Source organism: Pan troglodytes, chromosome 16 (assembly GCF_028858775.2).
Source record: "Pan troglodytes isolate AG18354 chromosome 16, NHGRI_mPanTro3-v2.0_pri, whole genome shotgun sequence".
In the NCBI taxonomy this organism is placed as follows: domain Eukaryota; kingdom Metazoa; phylum Chordata; class Mammalia; order Primates; family Hominidae; genus Pan; species Pan troglodytes.
Window position 1 is genome coordinate 66,818,437 of NC_072414.2, and position 16,048 is coordinate 66,834,484.

Here is a 16,048-nt window from a genome sequence, read left to right on the forward strand (position 1 = left end):
CGGGTGGATCACCTGAGGTCGGGAGCTCAAGACCAGCCTGACCAACATGGAGAAACCCCGTCTCTACTAAAAATATAAAATTAGCCAGGCGTGGTGGCGCATGCCTGTAATCCCAGCTACTCCGGAGGCTGAGGCAGGAGAATCACCTGAACCCGGGAGGCAGAGGTTGCAGTGAGCCCAGATCGTGCCATTGCTCTCCAGCCTGGGCAACAAGAGCAAAACTCCATCTCAAAAAAAAAAAAAAAAGATAGTCTAAGTTTCTAGAACAAAAACATGCTGCTGGCTGCCAGTACTGATTTTATTAAATCGGGCACACTTGCTAAGAGCAGAGATATGATGAGCTGAGGTGAAAATTCAAGAAAATGTTTTTGGGTTTCAGGGGTTTTTTAAAGTCTTTTCATAAAATCCAAGAATGTCCTCAGAACACAACCTTGTCTCCCTTTCCCATCTGATCTCTGCATGGGGCTCTGCCATCCTCTTTACTGCGCCCCTGCTGGCCTGGGGCAGTTGTCTTCACCCTGCCCTGCCCCAAGGAGAGCTCCTCCACACCCTCCCCTTCCTAGTAACAGATGCAGGGCTCAGGTCCAGCTTCACAGCCATGCCTGGGCTCCATGAGGAACAGCCCTGAGGGTGGCCAAATTCAGGGCTGTTCCTGCCTGTGGAGACACCGCTTGGGTTCCACACCTCACCCCACACCCCTAATTATTAAACCAGATGCTCCCATACTTCAGGCCCAGCCTCATCTCCACCGGAAGCCTCTGCAGAGCCAGTTCTTTTTTTTTTTTTTTTTTTTTTAAGACAGAGTCACGCTCTGTCACCCAGGCTGAAGTGCAGTGGCATGATCTCGGCTCACTGCAGCCTCCGCCTTCTGGGCTCAAGCTATTCTCGTGCCTCAGCCTCCTGAGTAGCTAGGATTACAGGCACCTGCCACCACGCCTAGCTAATTTTTATATTTTTAGTAGAGATGGGGTTTCACCATGTTGGGCAAGCTGGTCTTGAACTCCTGACCTCAGGTGATCCACTCACCTCAGCTTCCCAAAGTACTGGGATTACAGACGTGAGCCACTGCACCTGGCCTCCAGTTCTTTTTTTTTTTTTTTTTTCCTTTTTCTTTTTTAGAGACAGGGTCTCACTCTGTTGCCCAGGCTGGAGTACAGTGGTGCAATCATAGCTCATGGTAGCCTCAAACTCCTGGGCTCAAGCATTCCTCCCACCTCAGCCTCCGGAGTAACCAGGACTACACACATGAGCCAGCAGGCCTGGCTGATTTTTAAAGTTTTTTTGTAGAGATGGGGTCTTGCTTTGTTGCCCAGGCTGGTTTTGAAGTCCTAGGCTCAAGTGATCCTCCCACCCTGGGCTCCCAAAGCACTAGGATTACAAATGTGAGCCACCTTGCCCTGTCCAGATCCAATTGTTAAATACAATGCTAATATTAGACATAGCCACAGAGTGACCCCCTCAGTTTACAGATGTAGAAACTGATATTCACCATGATCCTAGGACCCAAAATGGGAGCTCTCTCCTTACTCTGAATATTTATAGAGCTGAAGGTCAGCATTGAATATGTTCTCTGGTTTTATCACAGATACTTCCTCTTATCTCTTATCTTCCCACCTGAGCCACCAGTTCATAGAGGGTATGACTGTCTGACTGCCTCCAGGCATACAGCCAGAACTCACTGTGTCTGGACGGGCCTCATACTACAGCCTCCACCCCTTCCAACCTCCTCTGCGACAGACTGTGGCTATGTCCTTCCTGCTGAACACCACCTCTGCCCTGATGGCTCCTGCAACTTGGACAAAGTGACAAGGTGAAGTTCAGGAGGCTCTGTGTTGCTGAAGAATTGGCCTTGAGGTTATTTCATGCCTGAATGACCAGTGGTTTACTACCAGAATCATCTGGCTTCCTGCAAGGAAGATTTGGGACTTGGTATCTGTTCCCCTCTCAGACTCAGCAGACACCTAGCCACCGCTGAAGTCACTGAAATCGGATCTACCATCCACAGAAGTGGCTCCTCGAGTCTGAGTCACCAGAGGACAGAGGAAGAGGGGCCACTCTGGTAGCAGTTTCAGGTAATGGCAAACAGACATCTGGCCAAGGTGCACATGTTTAATAGGTGATCTCCAGGCCCACAAAGAGATGCCATTTCCTTTATGAATGGCAGACAGAAGGGGACTGTGATGGGGATAATAGGGTGACTGCCCTGTCCACTCTGATCCCTCCCTTTTTCCTAAAATCTTAAAGACATGGCCTTGGACTCCTCATAAACAAATCTGATCTCCATGATTAAGTTAGAAACTCCCTGCAGCCATGTGCATCTGTGTCTAGTTCATATTCTAGTTCCTTGGTGCTTGGTGAAGGGCCCGTGGCAGCACAGCAGCTCAGCGGTTTGAGAAGACACGCAGCACGCTGTAGGGCCTCCCTCTTTTTAGGAAGCACTGCCCAAGTGCCAGGGCATAGCAAACAGGAGGCACCTGCATCACAACAGTAGCCCAAGGGCCTGGAAGCACGTTGCCTAGGAAGAGCAACCTAAAACGCTGAGACAAGTGGATATTTTCCCATCTAAGAAAACCTAGGCTCTTTCTGAAAGATCTGCGTGGCTTCAAGACAAGCTGAGCCCTGGCAAGAAAGGGAGGGAGGAGGAGGGACTGGGGAAGGAAGCTGACATTTACTTAGTGTCTACGGTGTGCCAAACTCACCACACAATGATGCTACTGTGAAATTCTAGTCACCCCAGAACTAGCCACTGTGTCGAGTTGTCAGAAAAGAGGGTTTTACTGGCCTTCCTTGACCTGGTTCTTCAAGAGACTTATGACCCCCTAATCCACTATTTATAATGACTTTACTGCTCTCCTGGTACCTAGGGTGGTACTAGTTATACTCCATACTTGGGAGAGCTGAGTCACTCCAATCAGCTTCTCTGTTCTGCGGCTCAGCTTGGGACCCTGGCTGAGAAAAGCTACAATACAGCTCCTCATTTAACCCTCACAACAGCCTTATGAGGAAGGAATATTTATATTTTGCAGCTGGAAAAGCTCAAGCTCAGAGAGGGGAAGTAGCTTGTCTTAAGATCTCAGGGGTAGTGTCTCAGCCAGATTTTGAATCCAAATCTGTCTCCAGGGACACAAGATGGTAAAGCTGAGTGGGGCAAAGCATCTCGAAGCCTGGTACGGAGCCTGACAAATTGAAGGCGCTCAGTGAATATGTGGCGGGATGAATGAGCCCCACTCCAGGAGGACACTGACAAGGGCTTCTGCTTGTTTCCTTGCTTCCTTCTTTCCTTCAAAGAGCTGGTTCTTTTTTTTTTTTTTTTTTTTGAGACGGAGTCTTGCTCTGTTACCCAGGCTGGAGCTCACCTCACCACAAGCTCGATCTCAGCTCACCACAAGCTCCGCCTCCCGGGTTCACACCATTCTCCTGCCTCAGCCTCCCCAGTAGCTGGGACTACAGGCACCTGCCACCACGCCCGGCTAATTTTTTTGTATTTTTAGTAGAGATGGGGTTTCACTGTGTTAGCCAGGATGGTCTTGATTTCCTGACCTTGTGATCCGCCCACCTCAGCCTCCCAAAGTGGTGGGATTCAGGCGTGAGCCACCATGCCCGGTCCTAACTGGCTTTTAAATGGGTCAAGTAGGATGGTGAGGGCTAAGTTTCACCTACAAGGAGGAATAACCTAAAACTCCCCTGCAGTGCCACTCAGAGTGGCTACTGCCCTTTACTGAATTTGTAACAAATAAAAGGCTCTTAACCTCAGTTCTTTTCATTCAGCAACTAGCTACAGTGTGAGGAACATACCACAATGCATAAGACACAGCTCTCACCCTTCTGGAGTCCACAATCTGGTATCTGAGACAAGTGGGCACCCCCTGAAGGGGTGCTGGGGACCACGGCAAGGTGCAGAGCAAAAAACAGGAAGAAGGGGAGACACCTCAGTGGGCTTCAAGAAAGGCCAGGTTGTAGAAGGAAGACAGACAGCAAAGGCCCAGATCAGTAAGGCCCCCCACCACTGCAAGGCAGGGGGGCACTTCCACATAGCTGGGGGGGTAAAGGCAGTGAGGGAAGAGAGGCAGGCAGAGTTAGGCTGCAGCTCTCCCAGGAAGGGCCATGAAAACCACCCTTTTTTTTTTTTGAGATGGAGTCTCACTCTGTTGCCCAGGCTGGAGTGCAGTGGCGCAATCTCTGCTCACTACAATCTCCACCTCCCAGGTTGAAGCGATTCTCGTGCCTCAGCCTCCCGAGTAGCTAGGATTACAGGCACATACCACCACGCCTGGCTAATTAAAAACCACACTTGTCACTGGTTTGGAAACCTCATTCCATGCGTTTCACAGGTGCTGGCTGTCTGAGCTCTCTGTGACTTTTCCTTGCCTTCCCTTCCTGTATTCCACCCAGGCTCCCAGTGTGAGGTTTATTTCAGGCTCCAAATAAACACATTAAATAAATATCTTATCTCACGGACTAAAAAAAATTCAGGGCCAGCCGGGCACGGTGGCTCAAGCTTATAATCCAGCACTTTGGGAGGCTGAGGTGAGAGGGTTGCTTAAATCCAGTTTGAGATCAGCCTTGGCAACATAGCGAGACCCTGTCTCTTTTTTTTCATAGTAAAAATAAAAAATAAGTTTAGGCCTGGCGCGGTGGCTCAGGCCTGTAATCCCCGCACTTTGGGAGGCCAAGGCAGGCGGATCACCTGAGAACAGGAGTTTCAGACCAGCCAATATGGCCAACATGGTAAAACCCCATGTCTATTAAAAATACAAAAATTGGCTGGGTCTGGTGGCTCACACCTGTAATCCCAGCACTTTGGGAGGCCAAGGCAGGAGGATCACCTGAGACCAGGAGTTCTAGACCAGCCAACATGGCCAACATGGTGAAACCCCATCTCTATTAAAAATACAAAAATTGGCCAGGCGTGATGGCTCACGCCTGTAATCCCAGCACTTTGGGAAGCTGAGGCAGGTGGATCACCTGAGGTCAGGAGTTTGAGACCAGCCTGGCCAAGATGGCAAAACCCTGTATCTACTAAAAATACAAAATTAGCTGGGCATGGTGGCAGGCGCCTGTAATCCCAGCTACTTGGAAGGCTGAGGCAGGAGAATCGCTTGAACCTGGGAGGCGGAGGTTGCTGTGAGCCAAGATTGTGCCATTGCCCTCCAGCCTGGGAGACAGAGGAAGACTCCGTCTCAAAAAAAAAAAAAAAAAAAAAAGCCAGGTGTGGTGGTGCATGCCTGTAGTCCCAGCTACTTGGGAAGCTGAGGCAGGAGAATCACTTGAACCCAGGAGGAGGCTGCAGTAAGCTGAGATCACAGCGCAGCACTGCACTGCAGCCTGGGCAGCAGAGCAAGACTCTGTCTCAAAAAAATAAACAATAATAATAATAATAAATAAATTCTGGCCAGGCACGGTGGCTCATGCCTGTAATCCCAGCACTTTGGGAGGCTGAGGCGGGTAGATCACCTGAGGTCAGGAGTGTAAGACCAGTCTGGCTAACAAGGTGAAACCCCATCTCTACTAAAAGTACAAAAATTAGCCAGGCATGGTGGCGGGTGCCTGTAATCCCAGCTACTCAGGAGGCTGCAGCAGGAGAATCACTTGAACCCGGGAGGCAGAGGTTGCAGTGAGCCAAGATCGTGCCACTGCACTCCAGCCTGGGCAACAGAGCGAGACTCAACTCAGGGAAAAGTAAATAAATAAATTTTAAAAAATTAAAAATTCAGGGTCATGCTGAGAGGCAGAGAGTCAGCAACACTCTGGAACCTCTGTGAAGTCCTATTGGCTTTGGAGATGAGGCTGAGTGTCACAGAGCACGAAAAAGCAATCATCCCCAGAGTGGCTAGCTGGGTCCCAGTGCACAAAGAGCCACAATTGACCTTGGTGCTCTCTGACCTGATACCTGAGAATCTGTCCTAAGAAAATATCACAAAAACATGTAAAAATCTGTACCTGCAATGATATTCATAGGACCAGGACTTACAATAGGAGAAAAAAGCACGAAACAAACATCCAATGACAGAGACCACAGGTATGTTTTGGTACGCATCCCCTTGAAGGCCCACAACGCCACTAAGCATCACAGCTATGAAGATGATGCAGCAATACAGAACAGGCTTTCTGGTCGGGCATGGTGGCTCACGCCTATAATCGCAGCACTTTGGGAGGCCAAGGTGGGTGGATCACGAGGTCAGGAGATCGAGACCATCCTGGCTAACGCGGTGAAACCCTGTCTCTACTAAAAATACAAAACCAAATTAGCCGGGCGTGGTGGCGGGCGCCTGTAGTCCCAGCTACTCTGGAGGCTGAGGCGGGAGAATGGTGTGAACCCAGGAGGTGGAGCTTGCAGCGAGCCGAGGTCACGCCACTGCACTCCAGCCTGGGCAACAGAGCAAGACTCTGTCTCAAAAAAAAAAAAAAAAAAAAAAGAAAGAAAGAAAAGAAAAGGCTTTGTTACATCAATACTAAATTATGGCCAGGCCCGGTAGCTCATGCCTATAATCCCAACACTTTGGGAGGCCGAGGCAGGCGGATCACTTGAGGTCAGGAGTTTGAGACCAGCCTGGCCAACAAGGTGAGAACCCGTCTCTACCAAAAAAAAAAAAAAAAAAAAAAATACAAAAGTTAGCCAGGCATGGTGGCATGCACCTGTATTCCCAGCTACTTTGGAGGCTGAGGCAGGAGAATCGCTTGAACCTGGGAGGTAGAGGTTGCAGTGAGTCGAGATCACATCACTGCACTCCAGCCTGGGTGACAGAGTGAGACTCTGTCTCAAAAAAAAAAAAAAAAAAAAAAAATACAGGCCAGGTGCGATGGCTCACACCTATAATTCTAGCACTTTGGGAGGCCAAGGTGGGCAGATCACTTGAGATCAGGAGTTCAAGACCACCCTGGCCAACATGGTGAAACCCCTCACTACTAAAAATGCAAAAATTAGCAGGGCATGGTGGTGCATGCCTCTAATTCCAGGTACTTGGGAGGCTGAGGCAGGAGAACTGCTTGAACCCAGGAGGCAGAGGCTGCAGTGAGCCGAGATCACACCACTGCACTCCAGTCTGGGGGACAGAGTGAGACTCCATCTCAATAAATAAATAAATAATTAACAATGGTTGTAAATGACTGGTAGAAATATGGAAGACTTATTTTCTGTTTTCCAAATTTTCTATAACATGGTCATGTTATTTTGATTTTAAAAACACATATACATAATCCCAGCTACTTGGGAGGCTGAGGCAGCAGAACCGTTTGAACCAGGGAGGTAAAGGTTGCAGTGAGCTGAGATCGTGCCACTGCACTCCAGCCTGGGTGACAGGGCGAGACTCCATCTCAAAAAAAAAAAAAAAAAAACCATACACACACACACACACACACACACACACACACACACACACACACACATTTTTAAAAAGAGAAAGAAAAAAAAATAGGCTGGACACATGGCTCATGACTGTAATCCCAGCACTCTAAGAGGCTGAGGTGAGAGAACCGCATGAGCCCGGGAGTTAAGACCAGCCTGGGCATCATGATGAAACCCCGTCTCTACAGAGAATACGAAAATTAGGCCGGGTGCAGTGGCTCATACCTGTAATCCCAGCATTTTGGGAGGCTGAGGTGGGCGGATCACCTGAGGTTGGGAGTTTGAGACCAGCCTGGCCAGCATGATGAAACCCAGTTTCTACTAAAAATACAAAAATTAGCCGGGTGTGGTGGCAGGCGCCTGTAACCCCAGCTACTTGGGAAGCTGAGGCAAGAGAATCACTTGAACCTGGGAGGCGGGGAGATTGCAGTGAGTCGAGATCACTCCATTGCACTCCAGCCTGGGCAACAGAGCGAGACTCCGTCTCAAAAAAAAAAAAAAAAAAATCAGCCAGGTCTCGTGGTGGGTACCTGTGGTCCCAGCTACACTGGAGGCTGAGGCAGAACTGCCTGAGCCCAGGAGGTCGAGGCTGCAGTGAGCCATGATTGTGCTACTGCACCCTGGCCTGGGTGACAGAGACAGACCCCATCTCCGAAAAAAAAAAAACAGTAAGTGAGCAAGGTACACTCTCAGGCCTCGCTTCCTGCCACCGGCTGCAATGTATGGAACCCTTCAGAAAAGCAAGTCTGAGTCACCTGGCTGGGCATTCAAGGCCTTCCAGGACCTGGCACCAATCCTCTAAAGGAATCTACCCTCAAAATGGGACACTTACTATCTCCTCCCACCTCTGTGTAGTCTCTCCATACACAAACCATTCCATGCCAAGCACTGGGCTAGGGAAATCAAGAAAGAGCCTTGATTCCTGCCTTTGAGAAGCAAATAGTACAGAGAATCACACAGAAGCCAGGGCAAGAGGTGATGGCACATGATCAGCACTGTAACAGGGTGAGGGCAGACACAGGGTGAGACACAATGTGATCATAGAGGAGAGAGTAATTAAGCTGTCTGGGAGAGTCAGGGAAGGCTCTACTGAGCTGGAATCTGAGTTGGATCTTGAGAGATGAAAGAAACCTAGCAAACAGTAAAGAGGAAGGCAAGAACCACACTTGCAAAGCCACAGAATCTTTATTTATTTATTTATTTTATATATGTATATATATATATATATATATATATATATTTTTTTTTTTTGAGACGGAGTCTTGCTCTGTCGCCCAGGCTGGAGTGCAGTGGCGCAGTCTCGGCTCACTGCAAGCTCCGCCTCCCGGGTTCACGCCATTCTCCTGCCTCAGCCCCCCCGAGTAGCTGGGACTACAGGCGCCCGCCACCACGCCCGGCTAATTTTTTGTATTTTTAGTAGAGACGGGGTTTCACCGTGTTAGCCAGGATGGTCTCGATCTCCTGACCTCGTGATCCGCCCGCCTCGGCCTCCCAAAGTGCTGGGATTACAGGCGTGAGCCACCGTGCCCGGCCCATATGTATATATTTTTGAGACGGAGTCTCACTCTGTCGTCCAGGCTGGAGTGCAGTGGCGTGATCTCAGTTTACTGCAACATCCGCTTCCCAGGTTCAAGTGATTCTCCTGCCTCAGCCTCCTGAGTAGCTAGGATTACAGGTGCATGCCACCATGCCCAGCTAATTTTTTGTATTTTTAGTAGGGACAGGGTTTCACCGTGTTAGCCAGGATGGTCTTGATCTCCTGACCTTGTGATCCGTCCGCCTTGGCCTCCCAAAGTGCTGGGATTACAGGCTTGAGCCACCGCACCTGGCCGAGAATCTTTAAAAAGAGCTTGCATGTGTTCAGAAGAGAGAAGGTTATGGAGGCTGTGGAGGGGTGTGTGGAGAGAAGAGTCTGGAGTATCAGGGAACCAGTCTGAAGAGGGTGGGGCCAGACTGTAGGACTTTGGATGTTGCTCTACAGGCAACGGGGAACAACTAGAGATTTGCAGTCAGGGGTGACATGATCATTCTAACAGCAGTGAAGGGAGTGCAACAGCATGGGAGGACAATAGCGGGAAGACTGGCTAGGACACAACTGTCAACATGGGTGAAGTGAGGACCAAATTGAGGGACAGCAGCTGGGGATGGAGAAGAGGAACAAGAGAGACTTCAGAGACCTTCCTCACATCAATCCCACGGGCTCAGCAACTCTCTGGGTTGGCCTGGGAATGGAAAGACTACAGGGCAGGAAAGGGAAGGGAAAGAATAGAGTTGAGGCCAGGCACAGTGGCTCACGCCTGTAATCCCAGCACTTTGGGAGGGTGAGGCAGGTGGATCACTAGAGGTCAGAAGTTTGAGACCAATCTGGCCAACATGGTGAAACCCCATCTCTACTAAAAATACAAAAATTAGCCGGGCGTGGTGGCACATGCCTGCAATCCCAGCTACTCAGGAGGCTAAGGCAGAAGAATTGCTTGAACCCAGGAGAGGTGGAGGCTGCAGTGAGCTGAGATCACACCACTGCACTCCAGCCTGACTCTATCTCAAAAAAAAAAAAAAAAGGCCAGGCACATTTGCTCACGCCTGTAATCCCAGCACTTTGGGAGGCCAAGGCAGGTGGATCACCTGAGGTCAGGAGTTTGAGACTAGCCTGGCCAACATAGTGAAACCCCATCTCTACTGAAAATACAAAAATTAGCCGGGCGTGGTGGCATGCGCCTGTAGTCCCAGCTACTTGGGAGGCTGAGGCAGGAGAATCGCTTAAACCCGGGGGGCAGAGGTTGCAGTGAGCCAAGATAGCACCACTGCACTCCAGCCTGGGCAACAGAGCAAGACTTTGTCTCAAAAAAAAAAAAAGAAAAGAAAAAAGAAAGAAAGGAGTGCCCAAAGTAAGTGACTGTGGGAGAGGAGGAACAGGTTTTTCAAGGGTGAGTGTGGTGGGGTAGGGAGAGGATCCGAGAAGATATTGAGTCAGGTTGGAGATAGCTGTGGAATATTTCTGGTTGGAAGGACTGGGAAGGTGCAGGTGTGAGTTTGAAATAGTGGTCTGAGCTCAGGAGGAAGCTGAGAACTAGAGATCTAGATCTGGGATCGCTGAAATGTGGATGCTATTCTGAAGCCATAGAAATGAAGGTATAAAGTGAGAACAGGGTAAACCCAGCACTTTGGGAGGGTGAGGCAGGATTGCTTGAATCCAGGAGTTCGAGACTAGCCTGGGCAACAAAGTGAGACCTCATTTCTCCAAAAAAAAAAAAAAAAAAGCCAGGCACGATGGTGTTTGCCTGTAGTCCCAGCTACTTGGGAGGCTGAGATGGGAGGATTTCTGGAGCCTAGGAGATTGAGGCTGCAGTGAGCCGTGATTGTGCCACTGCACTTCGGCCTAGGCAACACAGTGAGACTCTGTCTCGAAGGAAGGAAGGAAGGAAGGAAGGAAGGGAGGGAGGGAGGGAGGGAGGGAGGGGAGGGGAGGAAAAGAAAAGAAAGAAAAGAAAGACAAAGTTTAAGTTCTGAACTTCCAATAGCATGAATAAAAACAAAAAAAGAACTCTGGAATACTCCTAAATGTATGAGACAGGAAGTGAAAACAGGCTGAGGAAGGTGAGAATTATCAGGATAAAAGAGGCCAAGGATGGAGAGAATTTCAAGAGACTGGCCAAACAAGCATGTGAGTCACAAGCAGCAGACGCATCCCAGGCTCATGACTCCCCGAGAGACCATTAAGATCTAAGAGTGAGGACATGCCTGGGGGTGCAGGGGTAAGAGTGGACACAGGAGTACAGGGATGACAGCAAGCAGGAGCGACTTTTGGTTCTTGGCACTCCTTCACCCAAAAATACTCTGTTTTCTGGCCGGGCGTGGTGGCTCACACCTGTAATCCTAGCATTCCGGGAGACCGAGGTGGGTGGATCACCTGAGATCAGGAGTTTGAGACCAGCCTGACCAACGTGGTTGAAACCCCACCTCTACGAAAAATACAAAAATTAGCCAGGCATGCTAGTGCACGCCTGTAATCCCAGCTACTCGGGAGTGAGACTCTGTCTCAAAAAATAAATGAATAACCCTGTGTTCCCATCTGCCAGGCTTTCTGCTTTCAGCCCAAGCCCTCTGTGCCACAGGGCTCTGCCCTTCCTCCTGAGAGCCCTCCTAGCTCCTTTGGACACTGCCCTGATCCCACTTGTGATGTGCTGTCACTCTCAGTGAGCATTTATTTTCTTTCTTTCTTTCTTTTTTTTTTTGAGATGGAGTCTCGCTCTGTCATGCAGGCTGGGGGGCAGTGGTGCAATCTCGGCTCACTGCAACCTCCGCCTCCCGGGTTCAAGCGATTCTCCTGCCTCAGCCTCCCGAGTAGCTGGAACTACAGGCGCCCGCCATCACGCCTGGCTAATTTTTGTATTTTTAATAGAGATGGGGTTTCACCATATTGGCCAGGCTGGTCTCGAACTCCTGACCTTGTGATCCGCCCGCCTCGGCCTCCCAAAGTACTGGGATTACAGGCGTGAGCCACTGCGCCCCGGCCTCAGTGAGTATTTCTTAGCTCTCCTGCCAGAAGCCATTGATCACATACTGTGCTCATTTACCATGGTCTCCTGCACAGGCCTGCAGAGCAGCATGACCTCAGTGATGTGCACTAACATGAACATCTCAAAGCAGCACTTGCTGGATGGGTCACAGTTTGCAAATGTGCACAGCACTCTTCTCTGAATGAACAGCAAGTACCCCTTGTTTGTCCTGGTTAAATATTACCATTTCTCTGAACATAAGATTATCTTACCCCAAGTGTTTCCAAAGAAGACTTAACGGAAGAGTCAAAGTTCACCTATCTCTCTACCCAAGTTTTAACACCCAGCCTGGCTCCAGGTGCCAACCATAAAGGCAGGAATCCTCCTATCTGGGCAGCTGTCTGCAGTCACAGTGAAGCTGTAAGAACCCTGCCATTTTCAAATTTCTTGAGACAATGCTCTGTTACACAGGAAAGTTCTACCAGGTCCATCTGGTTATTCCAAGAATTCCCAAAGTTATGGTCAAGCTGGGGCCGACCCTCTCTGGGAAGGTCCCACTGTCTGCACAGGGAAATTCAAGTAACTTTGTTCACACCCAAATCACGTTTCTGCCACCACTTCCTCCTTCCACAGGAGAGAAATATTTCAAATCCTTGGGAAGCAGCCACAACACTGAGATTATCTTTTAACTGCAAGGAGGCAATGTGTGAAAGTGATATTGTGTGACTTGGCAACTTACAAACACTGAAAGGTTTTCTCTGTTCAATGCCACCACCTATTCCACTTCCTCTCCTTGAGATCAATGCTGTCTGCCTGGGATAATCTGGCAGAAGTGCTGAGTGGGAAAGCAGCCCTAGGCACTTGCCTGGGTGGTCTGATTTTTAGTGGACTGCTGAAAAATGGACAGTACAATGACTCCCTTTAGCTTTCCACCCCTTCATCACCTGACAAGACTTAATGAGAAACTTTTGGGAGCAGACACCCTGGATCATTCCGAAGCAGAGACCGAAATACTCAGAGGGTACAAAGCAGCTGCCATAACCAACAGAGGAATTAGGGTGTGCCAGTGGAGGCTGTGAAATCAACAACACTTGGCTTGCAGTTTCCTGCTTCCTCCTAGGAGGTGGGCAAACCTCTGTGGCACACTCATATCTTAACTTCCCATTCACAGCTCTTTCTGTGCAGGAAGTTTTCTAATCATTCCGATCATAACCACACGCAAGGAAGAGGTCATAAAAGCACATGCCCACAGTGCGGGGTGGAAGCAGGCACTTAATAAAGAACCTTGGATGAGGAAGTCAACTAAATGGTGCACTGGGAGTTTCAAAGGATATAACGAGTGAGCAGAAAACAGATTCCATGGTCGAATGACCTTGAGAAATGCTGGGTCAAATAAAGCTGAGCCAATGTCTTTTTGTAGGATTTCTCAGAGCCTTTAATAAACTAACAGGCCTTGTGAATCTTTATTTTGGTTTGTTTGTTTTTTGAGATAGAGTTTCACTCTATTACCCAGGCTGGAGTGCAAAGGCACTCCTCAGCTCACTGCAACCTCCACCTCCCAGGCTCAAGTGATCCCCATGTCGCAGCCTCCCGAGTAGCTGAGCCCACAGGTGCATGCCACCACACCCAGCTAATTTTTTGTATTTGTTGTAGAGACGGGGTTTTGCCATGTTGCCTAGGCCATTCTCAAACTCATGACCTCAAGTGATCCACCTGCCTTGGCCTCCCAAATTGCTGAGATTATAGGTGTGAGCCACCATGCCTGGCCAAGCCTTGTGAATCTTTGAAAAAACAAACAGGCTGGGCACAGTGGCTCATGCCTGTAATCCTAGCACTTTGGGAGGCTGAGGCGGGTGGATCACCTGAGGTCTGGAGTTCGTGACCAGCCTGGCCAACATGGTAAAACCCTGTCTCTAGTAAAAATACAGAAATTCTGAGCGTGGTTGTGGGTGCCTGTAATCCTACCTACTCAGGAAGCTGAGGCAGGAGAATTGCTTGAACCCAGGAGGTGGAGATTGCAGTGAGCCAAGATCGCACCATTGCACTCTAGCCTGGGCAAAAGAGCGAAACACCATCTCAAAAAACATAAACAAAGAAACAAAAACGAAATAGGTAGCAATTCCCAAACCTATTTGACCACAGAACCATGAGCACCTTTCAGGACTGGCATTACTCAGAATATATATTGCTTTAAAGAACTGTCTTAAAAAGCCCAAGAATTGTTCTCCAGTGGAAAAAAAAAAAACAATAATAAAAAATAAAAAAATTAAAGAACAAAAGCACAAGATCTGTATTATTCCATCCCCTCACACTGGAGAAAAAAGATAGCTTAGCTAATACTAATTTGTTACTTTCACCACTCCCAGTACTCTCAAGAATGGTGACAACTGTGATGATGTTACATTCCATTCTTTCCTTAGCCAGCCTAAAATAGCCCCAGTGCAGTTTAACACCAATGTCTGAGCTTCAAAACCTTTAAAACAGCCCTGTCCTGGGAATGAGACCCAGGTCAGCACCTTCCTGCTGCTAAACAACTGATGACTCTGGCACATACCATCCTCACTGAGGTCTTGGTTTCCTCATCTCTAAACTGAAGAGGTTAGAATAGAGTTCTAAGAATGTTCTCAGCTCTTAACAGTCAACTATGGGCTCTGAACACTAGGTATATTTTTGCAATCCACCATTTCTGTCACTGCATGACGGAAATAAAAACGACTGTTCTGGAGTGTGACTAGGTGTGACAGTTTCTGAGTCTATCGCCTCTCCACCTGCTCTCTCCTGAGCTTGGTGCCAACACCCTGAGTAAATGAAGCTGGGCTCACACCCAGGCACCCAAGGGCTACACCTCCCAACGTCCTAGCCCTGGCAGTCAAGGAAGCAGACATCACCATCTCAAGGAAAAGGTGGGCAGCTCTGACCAGGAGAAGGTTCAGAGGCCTCACATCCAAAGCTGTTTCTCCCCACACCACTGTGTGCCAAGAGGAAAAGCCCAGCCCAGGATGAGGAGGAGCAAATCGCAGCCAGCCAGCCAGCTTTCTTCTTCCCACCCAGGACTCCCCACCAGATGTGGCTGGTTGACAGGACCACAGCTGCTTCCTGTCATGCCATACCCTGGGGCTTCCTGATGGACAGACTGTCTAGCTAGAATGCAGAAGTTACTTCTACCACAGTTTGCAGTCATTTTTGGAGCCAGAGATGAGGTTTAAGACTTTCGGCCGGGCGCGGTGGCTCACGCCTGTAATCCCAGCACTTTGGGAGGCCGAGGCGGGTGGATCACGAGGTCAGGAGATCGAGACCATCCTGGCTAACACGGTGAAACCCCGTCTCTACTAAAAATACAAAAAATTAGCCGGGCGTGGTAGCGGGCGCCTGTAGTCCCAGCTACTCGGGAGGCTGAGGCAGGAGAATGGCGTGAACCCGGGAGGCGGAGCTTGCAGTGAGCCGAGATCGCGCCACTGCACTCCAGCCTGGGCGACAGAGCGAGACTCCGTCTCAAAAAAAAAAAAAAAAAAAAAAAAGACTTTCAAGCAGCTATTAATACAGGGTAGAACTATCTTGCCCTCTGCTAACACTGGAGCAAAGCTCTCTGCATTTTTAGACAACTGACTTCCTCTCTGTCAGACAGCAGCAGACTTTTTATTTCTGATTCTGAGAGGACAAAAAAACACACATAAAAAATGGAAAATCATCACATACAACATACACCATAAGGCTACAAGATCCTACTAAAACCCAAACCCCAGTATTATACAGCAGTTTTGTAATTAAAGTCTGTTACCAGAAGACATTGGCAGAAAAAAAAAATGCAAATCTTCTTTCTTTACTCAATAGAGATGACTGTTTGCCTTACATAAGAGACAAGGTCCTTGCAAACGCTCTGTCAAGAAACATTAAGCTACGAGAGGAATGTTCAGAATTCCCTGATGTTCTAAGGAACAAGCTATCAGAATTTGCCCTGAGGGCTCCTTTTGGCTAAGACACCTTGAGACCAAGAAAGAAGCAAAACATTTTCACTCTCCTGACAGCATATAATGATTTAGTTCAAGTCTCCTTTGATTTTGCTCTGACCCTTGAAGCGATTCAAAGTGGGAAAACTCATGCTGTGAATGACAGGAAGGACTCCTTCAAGGACTTCTCTGACACCTGCAGGAAACTTAAAAGCTGCCAATGATCAAAATAAAGGACAAGCAGGGTGAGTTAATGT

At 48.8% G+C, this 16,048-nt stretch overlaps 1 protein-coding gene across 2 annotated transcripts in view; it reads right to left on the bottom strand.

Annotated features, from left to right (window-relative positions):
- SCAMP2 (secretory carrier membrane protein 2) overlaps nt 1-16,048 on the bottom strand; it is a 30,193-nt gene that overhangs the window by 11,733 nt on the left and 2,412 nt on the right. The gene's annotated exons all lie outside the window — the stretch shown is intronic.